Source organism: Lissotriton helveticus, chromosome 5_1, assembly GCF_964261635.1.
Source record: "Lissotriton helveticus chromosome 5_1, aLisHel1.1, whole genome shotgun sequence".
Classification (NCBI taxonomy): domain Eukaryota; kingdom Metazoa; phylum Chordata; class Amphibia; order Caudata; family Salamandridae; genus Lissotriton; species Lissotriton helveticus.
The window spans coordinates 2,075,586,111-2,075,600,803 of NC_136065.1; positions in this window are offsets into that span (position 1 = coordinate 2,075,586,111).

The window sequence follows — 14,693 nt, forward strand, 5'->3', positions numbered from 1 at the left end:
TTTGAGCAGCAACAGGCATGCACTACTGCTTGTTTCTGAGCAGCAACCTGCGCGCACTATTGCTGGTTTTTAAGCAGCGACCTGCACGTGCTTTTGCTGATTTTTGAGCGGCGATCGGCACGCACTATTGCTGTTTTTTAAGAAGCAAAGCAACTGCTAAAGCTGGTTTTTGAGCAGCGACCAGCCCTAATGGTTTGGAGTGGATGTATGACGTTACAACGCATACTTTTACAACGCATACCTTTACAACGCGGTTTTTACATCGCATACCATTACAACGCATAGCGCTTTTGGGTGTTGGATAGTGAATAGTTTAATTTACTATTCCAACTCCAGTCCCCGTGGACACTAGGGAAGGTTATTGGATAGTAAATTAACCTATTCCCTATCCTAGAGCGCCCCCCAGCGCAATGCGTTGTAATAGTTTGCGTTGTAAAAGTTGCGTTGTAATGGTAGTTCGTTGTAAAAGTTTCGTTGTAAAGGTTGTATACCGTTTGGAGTTTGAGGTACCACATCAGTGGATGTTGAGGGAGAGGGATAGTGGCACTACTGGTTTCTCTTGACACAATTGATATTAACAAAGCATCTGCATTTCAATTCATGTGGGAATATAGCAATTAGTTCAGTGGCCCCAGGGCAGTAAGGGGCTACTGGGCTCCAATGTAACAAGGGGAGTCTTTCACCTTTGTTGTACTGCACCTTACTTTTGGACCCAAATGATAACCAAATGCACTCCCTTCATTTGATCTTTACAGATGTGCGGCAGAGCAGCAAACCTGGCAAGGTTTTAGTTTGCATATGTGTGACATTTTCATGTTTTTGGTGTACTTATGTATGACATTTTAGTCACTTATATCTGACACGCTGAGTAGCACCTTGAAGCTAAAAAAGCACAGCAGCGTCCTTCATGTCATGAGCGAAAGAGCTCATTGCACGAGCCCTTCTGTGGAATGTGACACAAAAAAGGAGTTAGGTCCTTGTTGGGACTGAGGGGGGGCTGGACCGTTTATACTGTATAGACAAATGAAATGCCCAACCTCCTCGTTTCTTGATAGTACAATTATTTGAACAAGACCAAATGTAAATTCATTAAACCTGGTCAGGTACTTTTATTTATACCCATCACTCATATATTTACCTTTTGGAAAGTCATTTTTTTTAGGCAAAAAAAGAATATACATTTATAACATTACATAACCAAACTTAAACAATTTTCACAAAAAACATACATGAAAAATTACATCCAAATGACATGAAACATTGAATATTAACAGTTCATTTCCTCAATGATTACGAGTCAAATCCTTTTTCTTAAAATAAACAGAAACAAAGCGAAGTTGGAACACAAGAGTAACAATATATATATATAAATATTTTCAATGTATCAATAAATGATAAAATAACTCTTGTTGAAGTGCCGACACATTTCAGGTTCGAGTGGCAAGTTCTCGAACCCTCATCAGGGCTTTGTTATTTCTCTGTGTAGGATGCAAAAAAACAATAAAGTTTTATTGACAACCTGTGAGCCTCAAAAATACCACTCATCAAGTGTAAAGAATCATCGAAAACTACCTTTCTCTGTCAGGCTGGCGGCGTTTTCATTGATGCCTAGTGGCAGACGTTGTTCTCAGTTTCAAATTTCTAAAATGAGTAAAGCGCAAACTATATAAAATGTGTTGGCGAACTACGCGTTATTCTTAACGCTATCGAGCGTTTCTTAGTTTTACATACCTCCATGTGCATCGTCCGGCGCCTCTTGGAGGGAGGAGGTCGTGATGGCTGTATCAGCAATCCTAATTCAAGAAAAGGATTTATGTTTCGACTTATTTGGCTTTTCGAACTGATAGATATATATGCTATTCTTTCCCAACAATGACCTCATACCTTATTAATGTGTCCCAGTTCCCAATGACGTTTCGATAATCATTCCCTCAATAGCTGGTAGTAGTATGCAAGACCTGTCAAGAATGGAAGACTAATTATACGTAATTCGGGGACAATTGGTTCTAAAAAACATGGTGAATGTGTTTACTTCTCGGTATCAGCGTCAGAAAGCCTACCTGTGCTTCAAAACGCAGTTGTGTTTCCTCCCTTGTTACCTGTTCGAAAAGAATGGCCCGAGGGGTCCGTTGTTTCGCTCGTCAGTTACCACGTACTAAAAAAAGAGAGTGAAAGGTAACATGCCCTTAGTTTATCTGGGAGGCAGGCCGGTACATTGTATACGATCAAAGCCGACTCCGCTTCTTCCTACCTGGATGCGTTCACTCGCTTCCTCAACTCTCCGGCTCCCACTGGCTCGCCTCGCTAACTGCGGTGGCCATCTTGCCTGATTATAAAATTCCTTCCTTGGCGTTCTGATGGATTGTGGGACGTGTAGTTTGTACACGCAAATCATGACGGCGTGGCATTTTAAAAAAATTGATAACTCATGCCATTTCATGTTCTAGACACAATGTATTACATCATTGTTACACGGAATATGTTCATTTTTGGGCAAATGGGGGGCTGGTTGGGCACGGTTTCTTAAGCGATACTCGGCATGCAACCCCTATAGTCATATTACATGTATTATTAGTGTTCACACTCAGCTCCTATTATTCGTGGAGTATTTTTGTGGGACCAGTTGTGGTGCTTCCTGCGGGAGAATTTTTTAGCGTCAAGCCAATGCGAATAACACCTGCGTTTACAACCTAGACAGTTCAGTCATGCTGTTCAAGCCTGTCAACGTGCTGTTGAATTTGAGAATAAGATATGCTTCTTTTTTTAGCAACACCTTGTCGACATCAGCAGGGCACTGTGCTGTGCCCATTATGTATAATACTGACCATTTAAAGTCAGTCTCAGAGTGAGACTTTTCTACGTAGTGGTCGACCATGGGGGCAGTAAGTACCTTATTTTTAATCCGTGACCTGTGCTGGCTGATACGTAAATTAACTTGCTGATTTGTTTTTCCAATGTAGATCTTTTTACATGGACAAGTTATCACATATATGACATTTTTGGTCCTGCTATTCGAGAAGCCCAAGTGTTTCCACTTGACTCCCTGATGTTCAAATTCATTTCCCTCAATTGTGTTCGAACATGCGACACAATTGCCACATCTATGGTGCCCGTCAATAGGCTTCATATTCCAAAATGCAAGGAGATCATGCTTGGGTTTGGGCTGTGCCAGATTAGCCCGCAATATTTGCTGCTCAATACTTTTGTTCTTTTTGTACACAAAAATTGGGCGCGGAAACGGGCATTCTAACCCTTCTAGAAGATGCCAGTTTTTTAGAATCGTTTGTCGCATCTTATGTGTATCAGGACTGAATGTGATCACGCACACCAAGCGGTCTAGCTCTTTCTTTTCTTGTGTTTGTAACAAACACTCCCGCAGCGTAAAGCGTGCTCTTTTATAGGAGTGTTTGAGTAGTTTTATGGGGTAACCCCTGTGGATCATTTCCTTACAAAATGTCTGGGCATTCTGGCACAGCCCAAACCCAAGCATGATCTCCTTGCATTATGGAATATGAAGCCTATTGACGGGCACCATAGATGTGGCAATTGTGTCGCATGTTCGAACACAATTGAGGGAAATGAATTTGAACATCAGGGAGTCAAGTGGAAACACTTGGGCTTCTCGAATTGCAGGACCAAAAATGTCATATATGTGATAACTTGTCCATGTAAAAAGATCTACATTGGAAAAACAAATCAGCAAGTTAATTTACGTATCAGCCAGCACAGGTCACGGATTAAAAATAAGGTACTAACTGCCCCCATGGTCGAGCACTACGTAGAAAAGTCTCACTCTGAGAATGACTTTAAATGGTCAGTATTATACACAATGGGTACAGCACAGCGCCCTGCTGATGTCGACAAGGTGTTGCTAAAAAAAGAAGCATATCTTATTCTCAAATTCAACAGCACGTTGACAGGCTTGAACAGCATGACTGAACTGTCTAGGTTGTAAACGCCTGCCTCCCAGATAAACTAAGGGCATGTTACCTTTCACTCTCTTTTTTTAGTACGTGGTAACTGACGAGCGAAACAACGGATCCCTCGGGGCCATTCTTTTTGAACAGATAACGAGGGAGGAAACACAACTGTGTTTTGAAGCACAGGTACGCTTTCTGATGCTGATACCGAGAAGTAAACACATTCACCATGTTTTTTAGAACCAATTGTCCCCGAATTACGTATAATTAGTCTTCCATTCTTGACAGGTCTTGCATACTACTACCAGCTATTGAGGGAATGATTATCGAAACGTCATTGGGAACTGGGACACATTAATAAGGTATGAGGCCATTGTTGGGAAAGAATAGCATATATATCTATCAGTTTGAAAAGCCAAATAAGTCGAAACATAAATCCTTTTCTTGAATTAGGATTGCTGATACAGCCATCACGACCTCCTCCCTCCAAGAGGCGCCGGACGGTGCACATGGAGGTATGTAAAACTAAGACACGCTCGATAGCGTTAAGAATAACGCGAAGTTCGCCAACACTTTTTATATAGTTTGCGCTTTATTCATTTTAGAAATTTGAAACTGAGAACAACGTCTGCCACTAGGCATCAATTAAAACGCCGCCAGCCTGACAGAGAAAGGTAGTTTTCGATGATTCTTTACACTTGATGAGTGGTATTTTTGAGGCTCACAGGTTGTCAATAAAACTTTATTGTTTTTTTGCATCCTACACAGTGAAATAACAAAGCCCTGATGAGGGTTCGAAAACTTGTCACTCGAACCTGAAACGCGTCGGCACTTCAACAAGAGTTATTTTATCATTTATTGATACATTGAATATATATATATATATTGTTACTCTTGTGTTCCAACTTCGCTTTGTTTCTGTTTATTTTAAGAAAAAGGATTTGATTCGTAATCATTGAGGAAATGAACTGGTAATATTCAATGTTTCATGTCATTTGGATGTAATTTTTCATGTATGTTTTTGGTGAAAATTGTTTAAGTTTGGTTATGTAATGTTATAAATGTATATTCTTTTTTTGCCTAAAAAAATATGACTTTCCAAAAGGTAAATATATGAGTGATGGGTATAAAAAAAGGACCTGACCAGGTTTAATGAATTTACATTTGGTCTTGTTCAAATAATTGTACTATCAAGATACGAGGAGGTTGGGCATTTCATTTGTCTATACTTCTGTGGAATGTAGCAGCCAAGAACCTGTCTTAAAACATCCGTAGTGCTCCTGACGTGCTTACGGTAGCCAAGGGACCTACTTTTTCTTCCCTCTGTGCGCCGCTGACCCCTGTTGTGTTAAAGAATTTCAGATCAGGGCAGTCAATGAGTGACAATTACAACCTGCCCAAAGTCAAGAGGCTCAGCAGCAATCACTGAATGCCTGCTGCAGAGAAGCAGGGCTGGACTGGCCACCACACCCAGTAGGCTGGAAGGCTGGTGGCCACTTTGCAGCAGTGGGGAACTGTTTTGTTACTGGGGGCCAGTTTTGCAGTATTGGTCCCCAGTAGCACAGGTAGCAGTGCTTCACACTTGAACACCACCCCCAGGGCTGGTCACAAAATATTGGCAGGGCAGCTTTGAGGTCCCAGTCCGGCCCTTTGGAGAAGCACAATATTTGCAGTGTGAACCATGCTCCACAGACATCAAATGGCCCATTGTCATTGTGTTGCATGTGCCATAAGCTCCACACACTACCAGATGTGAGCCAAGGAAGTGAAGGGGTCTTGTTCTGCTTGTGGTGGTGGGAAGGGCAAGATTCTGATTTACATCTGGGTGTTAGTGGGAAATCCTCCTATTTCTGCAGGAAGCACTAAAACAGGATGAGAATCCAACAGTGGTGTTTACTTAACCGTATTATCCCTACCATGATGGAAATTCCACTGGAAGATCTTTCTCCAGATTTAGCACTTCTTCCAGAAATACAAATATTCTCCATCAGGCCCCATGGACTCCTGAACCACATACGATTGGAGAGAGGGGCTGACATGCATTAGGGGACTAAGAGTGATTTCTATCCCTATCTCTCCTGTTGTTGTTATATATGCATTATCCATAATTTTCTGGGAGGGCCACCCTCATCTGGGATGTTGCTGCTTCTTGTGTTGTTTTAATTGTTCGAATTTTTTCATATGAATCATTGCATAACTATATCCTTTCTAACATAAAACTTTTTAAATAAAAATAAAATAAATTGAAGGTCAGTGAAGGTCAGTGGAAGGAGGGCAAAAATCAACGTTTTTTTTATTTTTAAATTAGTAGTTTTATACAATTACAATTTTCACATGTCTTAGAAATGGCAGTATATAAGTTAAATTGTGCTGTGCACAAGTTCAGACCATGCCTCATGCCCAGGCCACATTACAGTCAGTGCCAAGAGATTACAGGGGGCAGGATACCTGTGCCTGCTAGACTTAGCGGTGTCAAAAGATAGCTAGCAGAAGAAGTATTCTGAATACAGGGCACGTTTGAAGTGCATGAGCTATTAGGTCAGGGGTCACGGGATATTATAGCAAACCATAAATAGTAAAAATCATTGGGGCATATTACCAAAAAGTGCGTTAGTAAACGCACAACGCACATCCCCATATGGCCGGCTATCGCCGGATTTCATCGCTGTTTTAGCGCGCAATTATCAATGCGCATCACGTAGGCGAATTGAAATCCGGAGATAGTCGGCGATATGGGACATTAGCGCATGAAAACAAATGTTGTTTTCATGCGCTAATGTGTGCCTTGATTATATGGGGGGTTGGATTCAGCGTTATGATCCACTCCCCCATGTTATCAATGCCCTAACACCTGATCAGAGCAGGTGTTGGGAGACCTGCGATAAACAAGTTTATCGCAGGTCTCCCTCTCCCAACGCCTGCCTAGGTAATAGGGTGTTCCCACCTCCAACCACATTTTACATGTGGTTGGACGTGGGAACGCCCACTTTGCATGTCATTAGCGATGTTAATCGCCGACATGCAAAGTGGGCTTGCGCCAGGCATTAAAATGCCCTTGTTAATAGGGCTCTAGCAGTATCGCCGCTTTCTCGGCACAATTCGCCGAAAAAGCGGCGATACTTGCCCTTGGTAATATGCCCCATTGTTTTTATGTTTAGATCATAATTATAATCCCCATGCAGCCGTGGTTTCACTTCTCATATGTCACAGCAACTATGAATTATTTATTTTTCATAATTATTAGACTATACATTACCGCTGTGCGAATTAAAAGTCCAGAAAGTGCCATGTAACCTGGAGTTCTGGTGACATTTGCATACAACTCGACCGCAGGGTTGATTACCATGTCAATCACTCAATCAATCAATCAATTTGTATTCGATTATTAATAAATAATCTTAAAAAAAGAGCACAATAAACGTACAAATAGGTCCATTTTATTTAAAACACAAGTAATAAAAACATTAAATGCTATGTCATAAACTGAGGTTAATGCATTAAAAACTAGGTTAAAACCGCAGAGACTTACAATGATGGATGGCAGTTTTGAAAAAGGAACAAAAATTCGCAGACATCAAAATACGGCAGTTTTTTGGGGGGAAATATTAAGTCTGGGTTAGAATTTCTGATACCAGTGTGCTTTAAAATTGGGAATAAAACCATTAAGAGTAAATAAGATAAAATGTACAATGAAAGGTAAAGTGCAATTGAATATGGGGTGAGCGTTCACCGCATTGGCATAAATAGATTGATTTAAGATCAATTTGTTGCAAAGTGAAACTCAAGGCCCATTTAATTGTATCAAATCACATCAGGGGCTCCTCCTCACTTCTTGCATGCCACGACAAGCAGAAGACCTGGCACTTCGACTAAATCCTCAGAGCGGACTCCCATCACCATGTCCTACACCTACACCCTTGCTCAAGCATCTGGATAACGGGTGATTAGCTGCACTAGACAAATCAACATAACACAATAAATCTGAATCGGGTAAGCAGTGAGTACGCTCAGGACTTAAATACAAGTCTAGGGGGCATATTATCAAGAACGAGCAATGACATTATCGCCGCTTGAGCAGCAGGAAACTGCCGGTAAAGCGGTGATAAGGGGCTTGATAATATGCCCTAAAGAATTCCAGTGGAAGCCCAGGTTCTGGCGTGAAGTATATCAAACCTGGGCTTCTATATTCTATTTTTCCCTTGCTCGCGTTCGTCAACGTCAAGTTGGCGAGTGCGAGTGTGGAAAATCCACCTCCTAGCGAGATTTTCTCTCGTTCGCGATCAACATCAAGTTGGCGAGCGCGAGCGTGGAAAATCAACTTCCCGGTGAGATTTCTCAACCCAGGCGGTCAGATTTCTCATTGCGAGTGGTCGCATATGCTCGCGATCGCTCGCATTGAGAAACCGTCCGTTCACATTGGGAAAGCTGCCACTTAAGTAAAAATCCACTCGAGCGGCAGAAAGGAAGCAGCGCCCGCTTGCGCTGTGCTTGGTGCCGTTTGCGATGATTGTACAGTGCAGACAAGCACCTGGCACTCAAAATCACTGCAAATGGCATTTATCTAATGCACTCCGCCGCTTGCAGAGCTCCGCATAGCGCAGCAGAGTGTTTTTTTGCACTTCGCAGAGTTCTGCATAGCAGAACTCGGCGCACTCCGCCCATACTTTTGGCGCCCTATTTACAACGTGACGCATCTAGGAGATGCGTCACTTTGGAAAGCCCTCCGCCATAAGGAGGCGTTCCTGCGCAGGGGGGGGGGCGTTCCTGCACAGGAACGCCTCCTGAAAGTGGCTGAGTGAAATCTATGAGATTTCACTCAGTCACTTTCTACGTCAATTCCTTACGCCTGCTTGAAGCAGGCGTAAGGGTGACGCACCATGCATTGTAGGGGTGGCCCCTGTGCATTGCAGGAGTCATGTCGCACTTGCGACATGACTCCAGCAACGCGCCGCCCGTACGCCGAAAGATGCGTCACGCATCTTCCCTGCCTTGCACCATGGTGCGCCGCATTTTAAATGCGGCGCACCATGGGTGGCGGAGCTGTGGCGCACATTAACTGGCGCATCCCTGGGGATGCGCCAGTTAACATAAATCTGCCCCTTAGTATTTAGGGCTCAGGGGGTCGGGGTAGTGCTTAGGGCTCAGTGGAGGGTAGGGATTTTTCTTTAGCTCAGGGGGTCGGGTAGTTTTTAGGACTGGTGTGATCTTTGCCACACAGCCCTTTTCCAGTCATGCCTTTACCACCAAATTGGGTGGTAAAGGCATGTGTGGTAAAGGAATGCATTGCTTAGATGCATTTGTTGTTGGGGCCGCGTAGTAGAGGCACGTGTGGTTTAGCCATGTGTGCCTCTGTCATACAATCCTCTAAACTGCCATGCCCTTTTATATGCTAGGGACTTATAGGTAGTTTTAAACCCCCTGCCCTATCATCTACTAGGGACATATAGGGTAAGCCATGCCAATTGTAAGTTACCCTAATGCATGTGAGTGTTTCACTGTGTTTTCATCATAGCATTTGTCCTGGGCCTGGTTAGGCAGAGGCCAGGGACAGTCAGAGTCAGTTATCACCGGTACCAGTCAGCAAAAAACGGGGGTTCACAGGATGACTGCAACAGCATTAGTGAATACAGGTGCCCAAGGTTCAACTGAGTTCTTATACAGATCCATCGGGTCCCCATCTGGGCCTGGGGCTTTGTTAGATGGCCTATTTGAATTTCTGGTGTGACAAAGAATATTGATAAAGATAGGTTAAAATACCATCCTCTTGCACCCTTCTCTCGGTAAGGAATATATTTTAGCAAAGTGATTTTCCCAACTGTCAGCTAAGTCTGAAACAGCCAGACTTAATGGACAATTTTTTGCATTTAACTGCTTTACCAAAAACACTAAAGTATATTTATATTGAAGGCAAGTGCCAAATCTTTCCAGACCTCGACCTGCAATTCTTTAAAAAAAAAAATGAAGAGATTGCTTAGAAACTTGCCTGCGCTCAGTTACTCAGTTACCTATGCCCCGTCTCTGGGTTCACTTTCTAGAGCCCAGTGTAGGCTTTTGCTAGCAAATGGAACAAGCATTATTGTACCCGGAATTAGAGTTACATTCGGGTATTACTTATAGGTTTCATAACAAGTCCATGGTCTTATCACCCAACAGCACAAAAGCCTCTGGGACCTTCGTGGGATTAGCCGTCCCAGATAATCAACATTTTTTCGATTGGGTCCTACCAGTGTACACAACAGGGTACCTATGTCACAAATTTCCAGGCTAACTGAGTGCCTCTTTTTTCAACTCTTATTATAAAATTCGAATGGTGGGAGCTCCAATGAAGACAATGGAGTGCTCCGGGGTTCTAATGTCCGGTAGAAGCCCAGAGCTCCAACATTCGAATGTTTGCCGTTCACGTGAACAAAGGCCTCACTGAGGCCTTTGTTTTATTTGTTGGAATTTCTGCCCTCTAGTGGTGGAATGTTAACACTGGAGCGGGCCTTTAATGGCCGGTATAGCCCGCTACAGCGGTTACAAGGCTATAGCCTGAGAGTTCCCATCATTATCCATCTTCTCCCCAATAGGGGAAGAGAAAGAAATGGATAAGGGATTGCGGTTGCTGTAAACACTGGGTGTGACATCCGTCCCTAAATTATAATTACACAAGTTTCTTGACACAAAAACATAATCAATATTAGAATTTGTGCCATGCTCTACGCCCTACATAACTTCGAGGGCATTACAAAGGTAAAGCCCCTTTACGTAATTGTAAAGAAAATCTCCTCTTGCATCCTGAGCATTTGGTGACACAACCTGACCCACGCAAATTAATGGGTTCACTGATGGGAGCAAGAAGGTACCCCCCAGCTGGGCATTAAAATGTTCTCCCACTAACAGGTTATAACCTCACCTGGATCAGCAACAGAGTATGGCAAATTGTCTTTAAATTTAAACAGGAGAGACATATGACAGGGAAATTTGATTGAAAATACCATTATGAAAACTAATCAAAACTATGTATAACCTTCCAGGCCACTTTACATTAAAAACCTGTATAAAAAAGCACTCCACAGGTATCGGGGTTATAAGACAGTGTAAAGTAGTTCTGAACCACACAGACAACCCAGATTTTTCCCTACCTGGGGAAGAAAAAATTGCAGGTTTCAAGTAACGCAAAAACCAAACACAGTAAATGTATTTTGTTGTCCATGTTTCCTGCAACAGTAAAATATCAACGTTAAGAGTAAAATCCCACCAAGACTCATCACTCAGTTTAGAAAAGACACCCGCAATATTCCAACTAACCAGCTTGATAATAGATTTGCCTGGTCAACTACTCTCTCAATCCACTCACTACTTGAGACTGAGGGATGGGAGAAGAGGTAGTGTAGTCATCAAGTCAGTCAATAGATTCTAGATCTGAAAGAGGTGGAAACCAGTCGCTGACACTAAGCTCAGCACATCGATTCTGACGCTGCCACGGGTCAGTAGTTGCTGGTTAGTGAAGCATCCCTCACCAAGGGTTTAGGGGCCTATAGAAGAAGCCAAGTGGCAGGGTCCTAATTTACTGTGAATGCAATTGAAGAGTAGAGAGTACATCTTTTGCAAGAAAAGGGTATCTCCATTTCACAATCACACAACTGCAAAGGGTTTAGCAGAAGGGCCAATCTGAGGCACCCTTCACACCATCAGATCACGCTAGGCATTTCTTAAATTACACGTTGAATTGTTCATGAGCGAATGAGTAACTTTATTTTTTAACTGCATCGTAGTTTCGACTGTATCAAAGGTCAAAAGCTTGATATTACTCCATACAATGACATACAGACAGACAGCAGGAGGTAAGTCAGTGGACGGTGGTACATGGCCGTCCAACCCTTGATCTTCTGACATGGAATCTTATTTTGGTTTCATGTAGATGTTCTCATGGAAAGGTTTCCCCATCACTGGGTCAGTCCTCTTTTCAGCTTTTGCAACTAAAGTATTTTCCCGTCCATTGTTCCCTTCAAAATTGCAGGTAGAATTGTCGTTGTTAGACTAGATCCGCCCTTCCTCCAATTTTGCTAGCTTGCTAGCTTGCCTGCCTTCAATCTCCTCAGGAGGCAAGCCCAGCAGACACATGCTTTAGTCCAGTAGAAGTTTGAATTTATCACTAAATATCTCTGATAGGTGATGAATAATTTCCTGAACACTTGTTAAGTCGCTGTTTGAGCAAGTGAAGGGAGAGGGATGCTCTTCATTGTATCGGGAGACAGGTTTTGCTGCAGATAATGAAATTATAGAGTCTGTATCTGCAGGCGTTCTAGGTGAGGCAATAACATCATCTGATGGCATGTTAGAAGGATTATGATAGACCTGAGAGATATGCCCAAGTGAAGATAAAGAGATGGGGGCATGATGATCACTAGCGAGTGAGAGGCGCCTTTCAGACAGATTTATTGCTTTAGAGATTGCACCCACAGCCCTCCCAAGATATCCATTAATGGTGGATTTATGAGCCCCACACAAACCTTTCCAACCAATTTTACGCTTATCTATTATCGGATGCAGAGATGAAAAGGGGATGGCACAGCCATTCCTTCTCCATGTTTAGATGGGCACAGACGGGCCACTCTTGGCCTAGTAGTGTCCCACGTACCGATTGCTGAGCGTGCTGTTTGTTTCACTGTGGTCAATTGGCCCACCTCCTCCTCTTTGACCAGGTCTGAGGCACAGCCTTCTGCGCCTAGTAGTTCTTCAATCTCGTATCCCAAGCAGCGGGTGCCAAGAGGGCTGCTTGAAGCGGGGTGGTAAGGTGCCACGCCTCTTCCACCACCAGCCACTAGGCACAGTCTTCAGGGCACAGTAGTCCTCTAAACTGGTATCTCACGCAGCAGGTGCAGAGAGTGCTGTTTGTAGAGCTGTGCTCAGGTGTCCCGCCTCCTCCTCCACAGCTACGAGGCACACCCTTCAGGCCATAGTAGTCCTCAAAACTGATGTCCTTGAACACAGAAGTTGTCTGAAAGGTGTAGGAAATTGGTTTACTGGTTGAGAGGGCTTAATGTCTACTCAAGCTGCAACCACTATTCATGTCAGTGTGAAACATGTAAACCTCAAATTAACCTGTGCTTAACTCTCTGGTAGATTGGCAGGAGAGCCATCTTTAAAAGTATTGATGAAGCACTCCAAACAGTAACAAAATGAGAACACAAGACCAGAAAAATCCCACACCAATCTAGAAAAATAGAAAATGTTAAAAAATGATTTGAGACCACAACAACAAAAAGCCAATCAGTAGAACCTGAGATACTACATGTTTAAGATTCAAGGTACGTCTAGAGCCTAAAAGCGCAAAGCGCCACTCATGGCTATCTGGTTGTGCAGGACTAGGTGAAAGTGACAAGTTCAGGCCAACTGCGATGGAACGTGGGCTGGATACTTGGACCAGGTTTGTCCCACTGAAGAAGTTACCTTCAAATGTCTTGCCCGAGGGGCAAGGAAAGTATAACGGATGACCGTGGCTGTAGCGCGAAGAGCAGCTAAGTGTCATGGATGGTCGGCGCAGTAGCACAAAGATCCTGTGGAGTGTTGTGGTTGGTTGTTGCTGGAGATTCACGTTGGCAGTTACCGCAGACTATCATTGTTGTAGCGCAAAGTGCAGATCTCATGTTGCCGGTTTCCCCGGAGCTTCATGTTGGTGGTCGGTGCGGGCAGCAAGATCTTGGCACAAACAGGCCCATTCTCTGTTGCAGAGAGCCCAAAACTTCAGGATTTCTCCTTTTTTTTTTAAAGAAGGAGTTCAACTGATGTCGTACCAAGGGTCCAGTACCTGAGGTGTACCTCTTGGGGATCGGAACTCACTCCATCAAAGGCCAGCAGGGCTAAGGCAGTTCCAGTTGCAGCTCCAGGCTGCAGATCAGATGCAGATGCAGGGAGCTGCTGAAGCTTGTTATGTCCTTGTCGCTCAGAAAAGGAGGTCAGTCAGCTGACCCTTGGAGTCACTTCAGTCTGGGATTAAGGGTGCCGGTCCAGTCTTCCCTCTCAGCAAGCAGGGCATGCCTCCAGCAGCAATGAAGCAGGGCATCCTTCTTCTGTAGTATCCACAGGTCCAGGAATGTACAGAAGAGCTGGATCTGAGGGTCCAATATTTATACTCGGTGCCAGCTTAGAAGTAGGAGAAGATTCAAGACGTTTCCCCTCTCAGAGGTACTTGGAATTTCCTGTCGCCCTACCCTGCACCCAGCTTGGCTGGGGGCCCAATAGGCTGGTGTGAAACCCTTTGTGGGTATGCTGGGGCAGAGTCTTTGTGATGTGCAAGGATGGTAGGCAACAGTCACTCCCCCTATCAAGTCAGAAATGGTATATGCTCCCAATCCATATTCCCTTTTGCCTCACTGTCTGGGAGTAATACACAAATAACAACTGCCAGCTATACCTAGTCATGTGACCCAGGGTACAGGCTTCTGGCACCAAATGGTTAGGACAAGAAAATGCCAACTAACCAAATGTGGTATTTTCAGAATTGTCACTTAAAATTTGATTTTACCTTTAAGAGGGTTTAAAATGACAATTCTTAAGACACCAAACTCGAGATTCCTATCTGCTCCCAAAAGAAAGTTATGACTTATTAAATGTAATAAGGTAACTGAATGGAATCCATTGGGAAAAGCATGCCTTGCAGTAGTGAAAATCGAATTTAGGAGTTTTTCACTACCAGGACATGTAAAGGTTAAAAATTCATGTGCAGCTCTTTAAATACACTACAACCTACCCTATGGGCTGTTTAGGGCCTACCTTAATGGCGACTTA